The sequence below is a fragment of the Typopeltis vanoorti genome, chromosome 11 (assembly GCF_054136105.1).
Source record: "Typopeltis vanoorti isolate ZY-2024b chromosome 11, IOZ_Tvanoo_1.0, whole genome shotgun sequence".
In the NCBI taxonomy this organism is placed as follows: Eukaryota; Metazoa; Arthropoda; class Arachnida; order Uropygi; family Thelyphonidae; genus Typopeltis; species Typopeltis vanoorti.
Genome location: NC_143559.1, coordinates 131,206,884 through 131,219,325, shown reverse-complemented (window position 1 = coordinate 131,219,325; position 12,442 = coordinate 131,206,884). Strand labels below are relative to the sequence as shown.

Sequence of the window (12,442 nt, the reverse complement as noted above, 5' to 3'; positions counted from 1 at the left end):
CCTTCCCCAAGCATATGGTTGCGAAGCGCAAAGCCACTAGGCTAACATCGCGGTTTAAAGCTAAAAACTGTTACAGACTATAAATCAACCGATTCCAACTATATTTGACAAAACAGATTATAAACGCGCTATGTATTGTACATGCATAGCGCATGTATGATCTCACTTGTTATTTAGGAACGTTCTATAATTGGCACTATAATTCAGTTCTTGTATGTATAATTCAGATTTAATAAGGGTCTTCCAGATCTCGGACAAGATTAATCCTTAGTTCCTGTTGAGGTTTTTTACAGAACGGGCAACTGTTGTGGCTTCTTTAATAATTCGGGAGCGGAAATCCTCCTCTATGTATGGAATGGAGCTTTTATCCCACTCTATGACATGGTTCTTGAGAAATTAAAGGATAAACCCGATTTTTCTTCTCTGTTGTTATTAACGTCTCCAATGTGCTCCCTTTCTCTAATCTCAAGGCCTCTTGAAGTCTGCCCGATGTAATTTAAACCGAACGAGCAGGATATGTTGTAAACTGCAGCATATTTGAAGAAAGGATGGCTATCTTTTGGAGATCTTAAGAGTTCTCTAATCGTTTCTGTAGGTTTAAAAGTCACTCTTATTCTATGGGGTTTGAGGAGTCTTGCCACCTTATTAGAAACTGTCCCCACGTATGGAATGACGATTGTAGAAATATACTGTGTGTCGTGTCGTTGTCTTTGTTGGGGAGTCAGAGAAAAGTATCTTGTGGACAAGTTTCCGAGGGTAGCGATTTATGGTGAGGTTGTTAGATATTAGTGATAATTCATCTTGGAGATCTTGTTGATCTGTTGTAATGCGGAAAGCTATGCATGTATTGTACGCGTTCTGTTTTGTCAAATATAGTTGGAATCGGTTGATTTATAGTCTGTAATAGTTTTTAGCTTTAAGTGCCTTATATCAGTTATTTGCCCTGAAGATGCCAACAACCTCAGTTGGTAAAACATAGTTGTTCTCAAAAAATACTTCATCAATAAATCCCAATAGAAGTCATTTCCATAGTTTTCTTGGTCAAGAAAATAACGTTTTAACATGAAAAGATTTTTTTTTTCCACGTCTTTTGAGCTTAGCAACAAGTAGCTATAATAAATTGCGTATTGAAATTCTGGTTACACTTTTAGAAAAATATTGAGAGACTACTTCATGGAACTAAATAATGTTGGCTTTTATTTTAAACACATATTATAGAAAATCACTCTAAAAGTTTGTCTACTTTTTTATATATTTATATTTATTTATATCTCTTAAAACATCATTTATATCTCTTAAAACATCATTGAATTCTGATACGCACATCTGTAAAGAAGAAACAAGCCATTTATATTTTCATCAACATTCTTGTGAGCCTTATTATGAACCTTTATGAGCTGTATTATTTTTTGTAAAATTGAAACTCCATCTTGGTTATATTCGGGTTTGAAAGAATGTTTATTAGGACTTTTCACCTCGGTCACAGGGTGTTTCTTCCTGTAAAATAGACAAAGCGATCGCGAGAACACGTGATCTTCGTTGCATATTTTCATCTTTCGCTATTTCGCAACCAGTCCCTGCCTTCTGCGTTTGCAAGCTTGTAGCCCCATGCCGAGGATTTTACATAAACACAGTTCATGATTTGCAATCGCAAAGTATAAAGTTTTGGGTTATGTACTAAAATTTGAACGGATGTATACAGCTGCTTTGAAGAGTGAAAGTTCGTCTATTTATGTTTCTTGCGCCTTTCGCATTGAATATTAGCTTCGGTGATCAGTTCCATAGTCAGATGAAAAGATTTAAATTTAAATACTTTTTTTTAAGGGTGCGTTGTGTACCTTGTAGCTACCTACTCTCATAACGTTAGATCCGAAAAGAAGCATCTTTATGAATTCGAATTTAGCCAACTTAAGGAACCTTTTATAAGTTTTTTTTTTTTAAGCCGGAGCCTATCTTTAAGTACTTTTTATTTTTCCTCGGAAAACTTAGATTTTAACTCTGCAACTGAGGGGGAGGGAGACATTATAACTCGCTGTTTCAAACAGTAAGTAACAGGTTGCGTTAACAACGGAGTTGTCTGCCGCACGCCTGGAAGTCGACAAATCGTCGCCCAGAAACGAAATCATCTACTGCCGTGGCTAAACGATGGAAACCCGCAGCTAAGCAATTATCGTTATATCTGAAAGAGTCCCACTTTCTCCTTTTAGGGAACAAAAAAAAAAAAAAAAAAAAAGCATTAGTTTTTTTTTTTTTTTTAATAGAGCCATGATATTCCTGAAAACGCTTCCAAATGGTTAAGTATGCATAAATATTTATAATGCTAGAGACTGATTAAAAACTATATGATTAACTGAAATCGCCATTAGGCTAGCAGGGAAGCCCTTAATCATGTTTACAGAAAAATAAAACAGTAAAAGTAATTACCCCCCTCACGTTTGCACTGTTGTTCTCCCAGTCAACGTAATGTACAGTCCCAATCCGCTTTTTGACACTGTAGAGCAGTATTTCCTATTCCAAACTCACCGCGCAGTGTTACAGTTATATACATATTATATACACTATCCTACTAAAATTCATATCGCAGGGAAATGAATGTATCCAGTCGTTTTGCCTGTAATGCTACTACACAAGAGTAGTTCGCTGAGAAGTTATTTCAATCTCATATGCCAAATAATGTTTAAGAAGAAAGAGCTCCGGCAGCGTTTCATAGGGATAGGTGTCATTTGCAGAGCATTGCAACTTTAACACGTGCACTATATTACCAGATGCGCGCACTTGCGAACAACCTCATTAGTTTTTTTTTCATCGAAGGGCTGCAACCCCATAAGCCTTGTCAACAACGAATGTACATCATCGATTGGTTTTGGCCAAGTCAACCAGTAATTGGACCTTTAGAGTAATGGAAGTTGTCGTTGTGAAACTAAGTCATAGTCTTCCAGCCCATAGGTGTGTATGCAGCCTTTTTACACCCCTGCGGCGAAGTTTGTAGATGCCAACGTAATATATTTTTATGTGAGTACCTGTGGCATTTTTTAGTATCATGGGTGTGCTAAACAAACGTTGTTTCTTTTGGTATGGATTATGTCGCTGATTTTAATGCTTGGAATCATGACTGCTACTTCTGGACAGTTTTGCCTTCCAACATTGCAACAGTTTCATGGTAGACACTCTTCACTTCACTTCACACGACGATTCTCCATCTCACCAAGTAGTGTTTGTGATCATGTGCTTGGAAAAGAATAACAACGGACCAATGCAGTGACCAATATCTCTCCCTGATCTGAACAACCGGATAGAATATCTGGAATGATCTGGAACCAAGAATTATAGCACAGCCACGGCAACACAATTCCTTAATAAATCTAACCTATCCACCAAGGATAACTCATCAACGTTAGTAAATGCATATCTCGCAGTTTAGCCTCTTAAAGCGACCCTACTTGGTTTTTGGTTTCCCAGACATCCATGCAGTTGAAAAATTCCTCTTAGTTTTTAATTACAAATCGCTTCTTCAAAAATATATCTTAATACTTAACAGCGGGGGAAAAAATACAATATTGGTTTTTTGTATAAATTGTATCCCTGTTGCCTTAATTGCTGTACTGGCTTCAGTCTCCATATGTTTTACTTCAACTCGCTTTCCTTGACGGCAAGTGCATCGTTTATAAATTGCGTATTGTTTTTATTAGTATTGCCGTTTAGATTCAGAAATTATACGTGACACGTTATAAACAGTGCATTCATATATTACCTCGATAACTTTCATAAATTATGAGCACTAATTATGTTATAACATTTTGTATTCGTACGTTTATATGGTATTGCATATTTAAGAATATTCTTGGTAAATGTGTGTGTGTAAATGGTCTATCGCCATTGGTGTTCTACTAAAACGGCTACATTCTTTATTTCTCCATAAGCAGAATATTGTACCACTATTTCCGTAACCAATGTGAAGAAAATGTGACGAATAGATTGTAAAAAGAGTTGCAAGATGGCGCTGGAGCTTATAAAGAGAAACATAATTCCATCGTGCTTGCGGTGATAGTGCTTATTGATCGGCAGCGTATAGTAGTTGACCGCGATATATGCAGGTGCATTGCACCGAGAAGACGGAAGAGGTGAAGGAGTTCTTGTGTGTAAGTAGGACAATTGGGCTTCCGATTATGCTCCCATCTCTCTTTCTCCGGAGGGGGATAAAGGTATATACCGAATCAGCGAGAGTTTTTTTGCATCGAGCGAATTACTTGATATTTGGCATCAATTTTTTTTATTTTAATTAATTGGGAATGTTTCACCTGAAACTAATGATTTGCTTAACCAATAATTTTACCATCGCATCAGCTTAAAAAAAAAAGAAACATATGTATAGGATCAGGAGAGAGAGAGAAATGAAAAAAAAAAAAAACATTTCCCACTGTTTGGGGAGAGTAATAATTTCGTGGGTGCTTCCGTCTGGTCGCAATTTCCATAACCTAGAAACCGCTTACGAAATTCTATTTATAGATCCAATCTTGCTTCCGAATGGTACTCTCAGTTTATTACAAATATAAATTTAAACTACTAAAAAAAAAAGTGAAAAATACCTCGATGTTATTTTCACCCCCATGTAACAAAATTCTGAACGTTTTTTTTATCTTCGATTTTATTTCATTTGATGTATCTCGGGGGGGGGGGATTTAGTCGATTGGTTGTGTGGGGATGTCAATCCCACCTACGAAACGTTGGAAATCTGAAGCACAGTTGAGACCACAAGATGGTGGTCTCACATCGCTCACTGAATTTCGCATGCCCCTGTGGGTTCAGAGAATGTAAAGCTGTGAACTACATTGACTCTACTACAGCAGGTAGGAAATTTGGTGGGGATAAGGAGTTAAGTTCAGGAGAGTGAGATTCAAAACAGCGGGGAAAACAAATACAAAGGATTGGCTTCAATAGTTGAGAGCATTGTCCACTTGCGACAAAAATGTGTACTTAATGACTATAAAGTTTTGATTCGGTCACATCAGTACAGCATATTTTTCGAAACGTTGGAGGAGTTGGGATAAGAACGAGAGGCCAGCCTGCGAACTACACAGTCCGTCAAAAAAAACGTATGCACACTTTAACAGATGTCATCTACTTTTTTCGAAGTTGGATCGAATTACGGTAACAATGTGTAGTATGATGTTCTCTCAAAAGATGTCGTTACTCACATGAATACTAGCATTAACACGTGACATGTACAGTCAAACGAAATGGCGGAGGCACGATTGTCGTTCGAGAAACGCAAGACCATTTTAAAGTGGTGTTTCAAATTTGAGAATGTTGTTGACGTTCAACGATAATGGAGGCATGAGTTTGCAACACAACCACTAACACGCCTGACGATTGTACGTATTCGTTTGTGTTTACTAGGCTCAAGAAAATCCAGGCGTTCATGTGAATAAGGTAGTCAATTTACCGGGGCTCACTCAGTGTCTGATGTGGATTGCCATCCAGGGGTTTAATAGGACCATTCTTCTTTGAAGGTACTGTTACTGGTCAAGTGTACCTAGACATGCTACGCACATCCATTTTAACTGCCGTGCATGCACTTTATGGGAAGGGTCAATTTCTCTTTCCAACAAGATGGCGCACCACCACCGAGACGTGAGAGTTTGCAAGGACAATGGATAGGACGAAGAGGTGCAGTTAAGTTCCCCCCACGTTCTCTTGATTTAACATCCTTGGACTTCTATGGGGGACTTTAAAGGATAAAGTGTATCGTAGAAAACCAGCTACACTTGTAGCCCTCCAGAAAGAAATTGAAACGGCATGCGCAGCAATATCACTGGACACTTTGGCCAACGTTGCCCAAGCAGCGGTTCGCCGTAATAATAAGTGTCTGGACGCTAATGGTAACCACTTTGAGCACCTCGTGTAATTAAAGAAGATCAAAGGTAACTTGTATTCATTCCTTGATGTCTGTATAAATTTAGTATTACAATTTTTATACAGGTTTTTCTTTTGCTGAAGTGTGTATACCTTTTTTTTTTTTTTTTTTTTGACGGACTGTGTATAAGGATTTGGAGAGTTGCAGTTACTTCGTTAGACGTAACAGAAAAAAAAAAAAAGTGTTCTCCGCCAGGTTGGCAGGAAAAAGACTCAGAGGATGACCAAGATATAGGTGGATTGATATGATAAAAAAGTGCCTTAGAAGATAGAAATATAAGATCTGATAATGTTAGAGAATTGACAGGTAACAGAATGATTTGGAGGACAATTGTAGATAGGAAGTTAGTAATGGTGTAAGTTTTTCATAATTGGATCATGATGATTCTTCACCTTTACGTTTTCTTAGACCTCTTTGCAGGATGAGGAAGTTATTTTTTTATTAATTATCGTTATGGTTATTATAATATATTATAATATAAAGTTTAATCCGAACCGATGGTAATTAATTGAATATATTGTAATAAAATGATATAATTAAACTTTCATAAATATTTTATAGTTTAGATGATTAAAAATTTGCAGTAGGCCTCATCTCATTTAAATGTTTAATAGTTTTAAGAAAGTGTTTTAAATTACTTTTCTAAATGTAGTCGTTTAAATCACGCAATTAAAACTACAAAATAGGCAAAAGGTGTCCTGCATTTTTTAAGCGAGCGCTATCGTTTGGTTACTTTAAATCTGCTGTTTGATTTCTTCTATTTATGTCTATAACGGGGAAACTCATTTTTTGTCCAATTCTTATTTTTTTTGTAAAAAGTGGAATATTTATCTAAAATAACTTTATTTTAAGTTATATTTTTCTTTTGGAATCATTTGGCTTTATATTCAAATCTTGTTATGCTGTTGAAAATATCTGGACGCGAATCTTGTACAATGACCAACAGCAAAGCCGTTGGGATAACGTTTGCACTGGCGGGACAAGTGCAAATAATGCACTTGTCCCGCCTTAGTTATATCGGGGGTGCATCCAGCCAAACTAAATTTATGTCGAATTTCAAATTAAAAACTTCGCCAAACATTTGATGTTATTTACTCATTAAGGCGATGTTTTTAAATAGGCTTTAGCTCAAAGTCACGCGAATCGGTCATTGAACCGGGTTTGGATCAACTGAGGGGGAAAAAAAAAAACGACTTAGTATTCGTTAATCCGATGTGCGTTATTTTAGAATTCGTACATTCCGTGCAAATCTTTTGTTTTGTTGCATATTTAAAAACAAATAGTGAAACTTCTTATTGCAGTCACGTACTGCAAGTTGCAGCGCATGTTATTTCAGTTGCGTTTGGGTGTCGTAAAAAAAAAAAAAAAAACCAGTACATATTATTTCTCGGTGCTTTCCGCTTGAATTTTTAAGATGTCTTAATTAGGCTGAAGTTCTGTAGTGAGTATTCATTTTCATTTTTTAATTAAACCGAATTTCACGAGTTTTACAATTTTGTTTTCCATTAGATTAAAAAAAATCTTTTTTTAACAGTTCATAACAGTATTGTTCGCAATAGGCATTTCAAAGTACTGATATTCAGTCAAACTCCTTCGTTCCCTTTTAATTCTCTTTCAACGTCATTTTAAGGGTGCGTAATTTAATGTGGCTGATTTCTTCATATAAATCTCATATCGTGAGAACTCATCAACCATTTATCCTCCTGCCGATGGAATATCTAATTATGAGATAATCTGGAGCTGTTGAAGCTGCTAATGCTCGAAATTCAAGTGGGAAGTTGGAAAGCATTCCACGTGTGTCAGTTTCATTAAGACATGTTAATGAAATAAGTATCTAACGTACCGTAAAATTTTAATTGCCGTGGCTCTTATGTTGCTGTTAGCCACCATTCCGGCTTTTACGGTCTCAAGTTTTTGCATTAGACATTTTATTTGCGATCATAGCTCGTGTCTTCATAACGAAGATGCTACTTGGAATGATTAAGTTGCTTGTTTTTCAACATTATCACTCTCGGTAAGCAACTTTAAGTAAACAAATATTATTTTATAAACACCGTTGTTTTTCATGGCATTCATTCTTTTAATTTTTGGATTTTGCTGCTAATAAAGATGCTGATATAATTAAATCACTGTTGGTTAAGTGATTTAATTCTTGTGTCTAATAATATTAATAAAAAACGTAATATTTTAGTTATGAACTTCGAAGGTCAAACTGTGTGAGAGAGAGAGGGGCGTGTTTTTTAATTTGCTTGTGTGAAAAAATTTTGTGTACGCTGTTCATGGATATGAGGTTTCTTAGAAAGGAAGGCCATCCAGTCCTGGGTTCAAAATGTTCTAGAACCCCCCCCCCCCCTCCTCCACTCCCTCAAATTAAAGCAAAGCAAGTTTACACTGTTGTGTCAACTCAAGTAATGGAAGCGTTCAGAATAGAATAACTAGTTTTGTCCATCCATACGGGGGTTATTCTTCTGTCTGACCGAACGAATTCCCTTGAGATTTCATACCGGAATCGTTACGAAAATTTGTGACATCTCAAATTATTGTTTAATTTGAATAAATTTGAAAAACTTAGTGATATTTTGAATCTCTACGAAAATTGGTCAAGTTATTGGCAAAACGATTCGAAATGATAATTCCTCCCAGGCTGGATAGAAGTGAATAAAATTTGGTATTTAAAATTCTCAACTGCAAGTTAAGTTGTCATCTCAATTTTGGTTTTTCAAACCATTTTAGTGGAAAATAATGTATGTCTACGTTTCGTCTTCCCCAAATTCCATCAGGAATAGAAATACTGGTCTTCTAATAAACCCATGATTTCATATTTTTATTCACGATTTAGTGTATAAACGGAATACGTAATTTTTGAATAGATTTGCTTGGGGGGGGGGGCAGTAATTATAAAAGCAAGTATTATCTAGAGTAGAAGAAAATGTGCTCTAGTATACTGATGGTAATTTATGATTCCTCCTTCATCGAAACGAATTCTCGATTTGCTTCAATCTGCACAATCAGGCCAGTTCAATAATTCACACATATTCATTACGAGTACTCATGAACAATTCAAACTTACGAAACCAGCATTGTAGTCGGATATTTTTTCAGTACAGTTAGTTGCATCATTTCTTCCTTCGTGTGTAATATTTCACAAGTGTATCTGCGTTTGCGTTATTTCTTTTCTTCATTTGAGACGCCCTTCCCCAAGACGGAACCCCTTTTTTCTTCTGAATTCAAATGACACTGTGGTCGTTTGGGCACCAGTGCCGTGTTAATAATTTTTTTGTAGTATTGCTCAAATGTCGATAAGTTTCTTTCATTTCGTCTTACTATCGAGAAACTTATAAAAAAGAAAGGAAGGTTCATTATTTTTTCCCCTTATTTTTAATGGTCTGCTCACTTACGAAAGGTTGGAGACGTATAGTAGTACATTTAGTTCCGTGGCGACAATGAAACTAATTTACCACCGAAAGATATCCACAAGCATCTATCGACAGTGGGGTTCCCATTCTCTATTTCTCAACCAAGCTTGGTTGGCCGTGCAAATACTTCGCAGAAAACTGAAGCTCTTGTCCTTTCTTTTAGGCTTGCACGGTGATCCGAGTACATTTTTGAAAATTATGGATACAACTACCGTATTTTAGTAAAACTTTAGTTTAATATAACTAAACTCTACATTCGACGTTTCGACCTTTATATCAAGGTCATCTTCTGGAGCATATGCACTATACAGAGAGCAAGCTACACTACAATCTATCTGGTTTGTTAAAGTTACTGACCATCCATTACAACAATTGTTGGGCCGACCTCTAGTGGGGAAAAAAAAAGGAATATACATTAACGCTAGAGTCCTATTCTTAATATCTGTTGGTTGTAGAATTACATTGGGAACAACAACGTCTATGTATATATATAGACTACAACATTATAACCTCAATGCCACCTACTAAACTTAAAACCATATTCAACTCCTCTAAGGATCCTCTCCTCCCCTTGCCACATCCTGGAGTCTATTGCAGCCACTGCACCTATAACTTACCATACATTGGTGAAACAGGATGTACAATCCCTATTTGTAAGAAAGGACACATTAAATATAACCATTTTGGTGAGCAGGCCTCTCAGATCACGCGCTCAACACCTTACACCAAATCAACTGGAAAAGCACCCGCTCTCTACACCATACAAAAACCTGTTACGAAAGGAAATTTAAGGAAGCCTGCGAAATTCTGATAAACCACCCAAATATCAACAACAATGACGGCATGAACATTCCAAGAATCTGGAAGGCACACATTCAGCCTACCTAATACATAAGATCCAGCATAAGTCAGGACTCCAGCCAACTTCTAGCTAGTATTAGAAACCATTTCACATCAACTGGTTGGAATGTACATATATAATCCTATTGTGTGTGTGTTAAAGATACTAAGCTTTTTAAACCTGGTTTTACTCCAATTTCCCAAGTAAGCAAACAGACAAACAAATCAAGTTTGCGCTGCGCATATTGCGAGTCTAGCTGACCCTCAAAGTAGTGCAAGTCAAGGCAACTCATGGTAAAGGTAGAATAATCTCTGACCACTATTCTTAATATTTACCCTTAATGCAACCCATCTCCTTCAGGAGATGTATGATGCTATGTATTAAAGGCATTTATATCTCATCCTGAGATTTTTATTTAATAAGGTTAAAACACCTTATGGTAACTTGTTCTGGTAAAACACTTATAAGCTCTGTATTATTAAAATCTTGGTATTTCATCAGTGGGAGCCAGGGATGAGACCTCAATAAAGGTCAAAACCGGTCTGGGTAGTGGCCCCCTTGCCTTTAATACATAGCATCATACATCTCCTCAAGGAGATGGGTTGTGCATTAAGGGTAAATATTAAGAATAGTGATCAGAGCTTATTCTACCTTTACCATGAGTTGCCTTGACTTGCACTACTTTGAGGGTCAGCTGGACTCGCAATACGTGCAGGCGCAAACTTGACTTGTTTGGCTGTTTGCTTACTTGGGGAATTGGAGTAAAACCAGGTTTAAAATAGCTTGGTATCTTTATCATTTATTATACCCAAGGTAAAATACTTTCTACACAATACTTTCTATATGAATGTGTGTGTAGACACACACATTCATAGACTTGTGGTTGTGCCCAATGTAACTCTACAACCAACAGATAATATTAAGAATAGGACTCTAGCGTTGATGTATATTCCTTTTTTTTTTCTTTTTTTTTTTTCACTAGAGGTCAGGCCAACAATTGTTGTAACGGTTGGTCAGTAACTTTAACAAACCAGATAGATTGTAGTGTAGCTTGTTCTCTGTATACATAGTGCATATGCTCCAGAAGATGACCTTGAGATAAAGTCGAAACGTCGAATGTAGAGTTTAGTTATGTTAAACTAAAGTTTTACTAAAACACGGTAGTTGTCTCCATAATTTTCAAAAATGAAGATCTTGTGATTTATTTTGTAAACTAGCTGTAGCTTACGTAAAGTAAAAAGAACAGCTGTGTTTTCTTAAAGTAGTTTGTGATAATATAAGTATTCGGCGGGGATAACTGTCATGCTGCAACGCCCCTAATGGTTTCAAGGGATACGGTGTTCTCGTGAGAAGGGTGTAGATAAACGCACCTGGAACCCCGACATTCACATTTGCAAGCAAGTCGAGGAAATTATTCCTTTCTTTATTGTTCTGTTGAATTTAATCTCAAAAAGACCTTTTATGCTTAAGTGCATTTTCTCGATTTGTCTCCAAAACGGAGACTTGGCGACACGCGTGTCCTTCTCGAATAACTAGGATTAACGCTAAGATTGTTATTTATCAATCCCAACCTGGATCGTCTGTAGACATGTCAGGTGAGTCATTGCATCGCGTGCAGAGAACTACTTTGTTCTATCCAGACAGTTATTAAAGGCAAGAGAGACACATGCATGAAAAAGTCTGCCTTTCCAAGAAGCGTCGATCAGTGCCTCATGGAAATGAGCAGAAAAATGATTCGGAGTTGAACGTCGCTCTCGGTTATGCATTCTTGATTCGATTTTAATAATTCGCACATTTTTAATTGTATACAAATGTCACCTCGTAGTTTGTATTTGGTCGGCGGATATGATCTTGTTATGTAATTGGTCAGACTGTAATTTTTTTTTTATGTTCCTCCCACCGAAAGGTTGCTTGCAAACCTGTAGTACGTTTTGTACCGTTGGGAGGGGGAGAACAAAGGATTTTTTTTTTTCTATTTTTATCGGTTTTATTATCGATTATATATATTTCATTTATATTCTTATATATTTTTATTTTTTTTTACATAGTCCGAAAACCTTGCTCTAGAGACCTGAAGTTGAACTTTTTCAGTCCACATCAGGACTCCAATAAGCGGGGAGGTTGTCTCAATACCCGTCGATGACATTCATCTTTCATCCATGTCCATTGGGATTCGAATCCGCATCCTGTTTGGAGAGCGGGTCCACTAACCACGCGGCTACCCAAGCCGGTAATTATATATATGGATAGTCGTCACATAATCGTCAACTT

At 36.7% G+C, this 12,442-nt stretch overlaps 1 protein-coding gene across 2 annotated transcripts in view; it reads left to right on the top strand.

Annotated features, from left to right (window-relative positions):
• clu (clustered mitochondria protein homolog) overlaps nt 1-12,442 on the top strand; it is a 502,466-nt gene that overhangs the window by 70,618 nt on the left and 419,406 nt on the right. The window contains exon 1 of one of the 2 annotated variants that reach the window (XM_090401005.1): nt 7,322-7,355. The exons of the other annotated variant lie outside the window; for it this stretch is intronic. The gene's annotated coding sequence lies outside the window, so the exon portion shown is untranslated. Of the gene's footprint in view, nt 1-7,321; nt 7,356-12,442 lie in introns of those variants that run through there. 2 annotated transcript variants of the gene reach the window in all.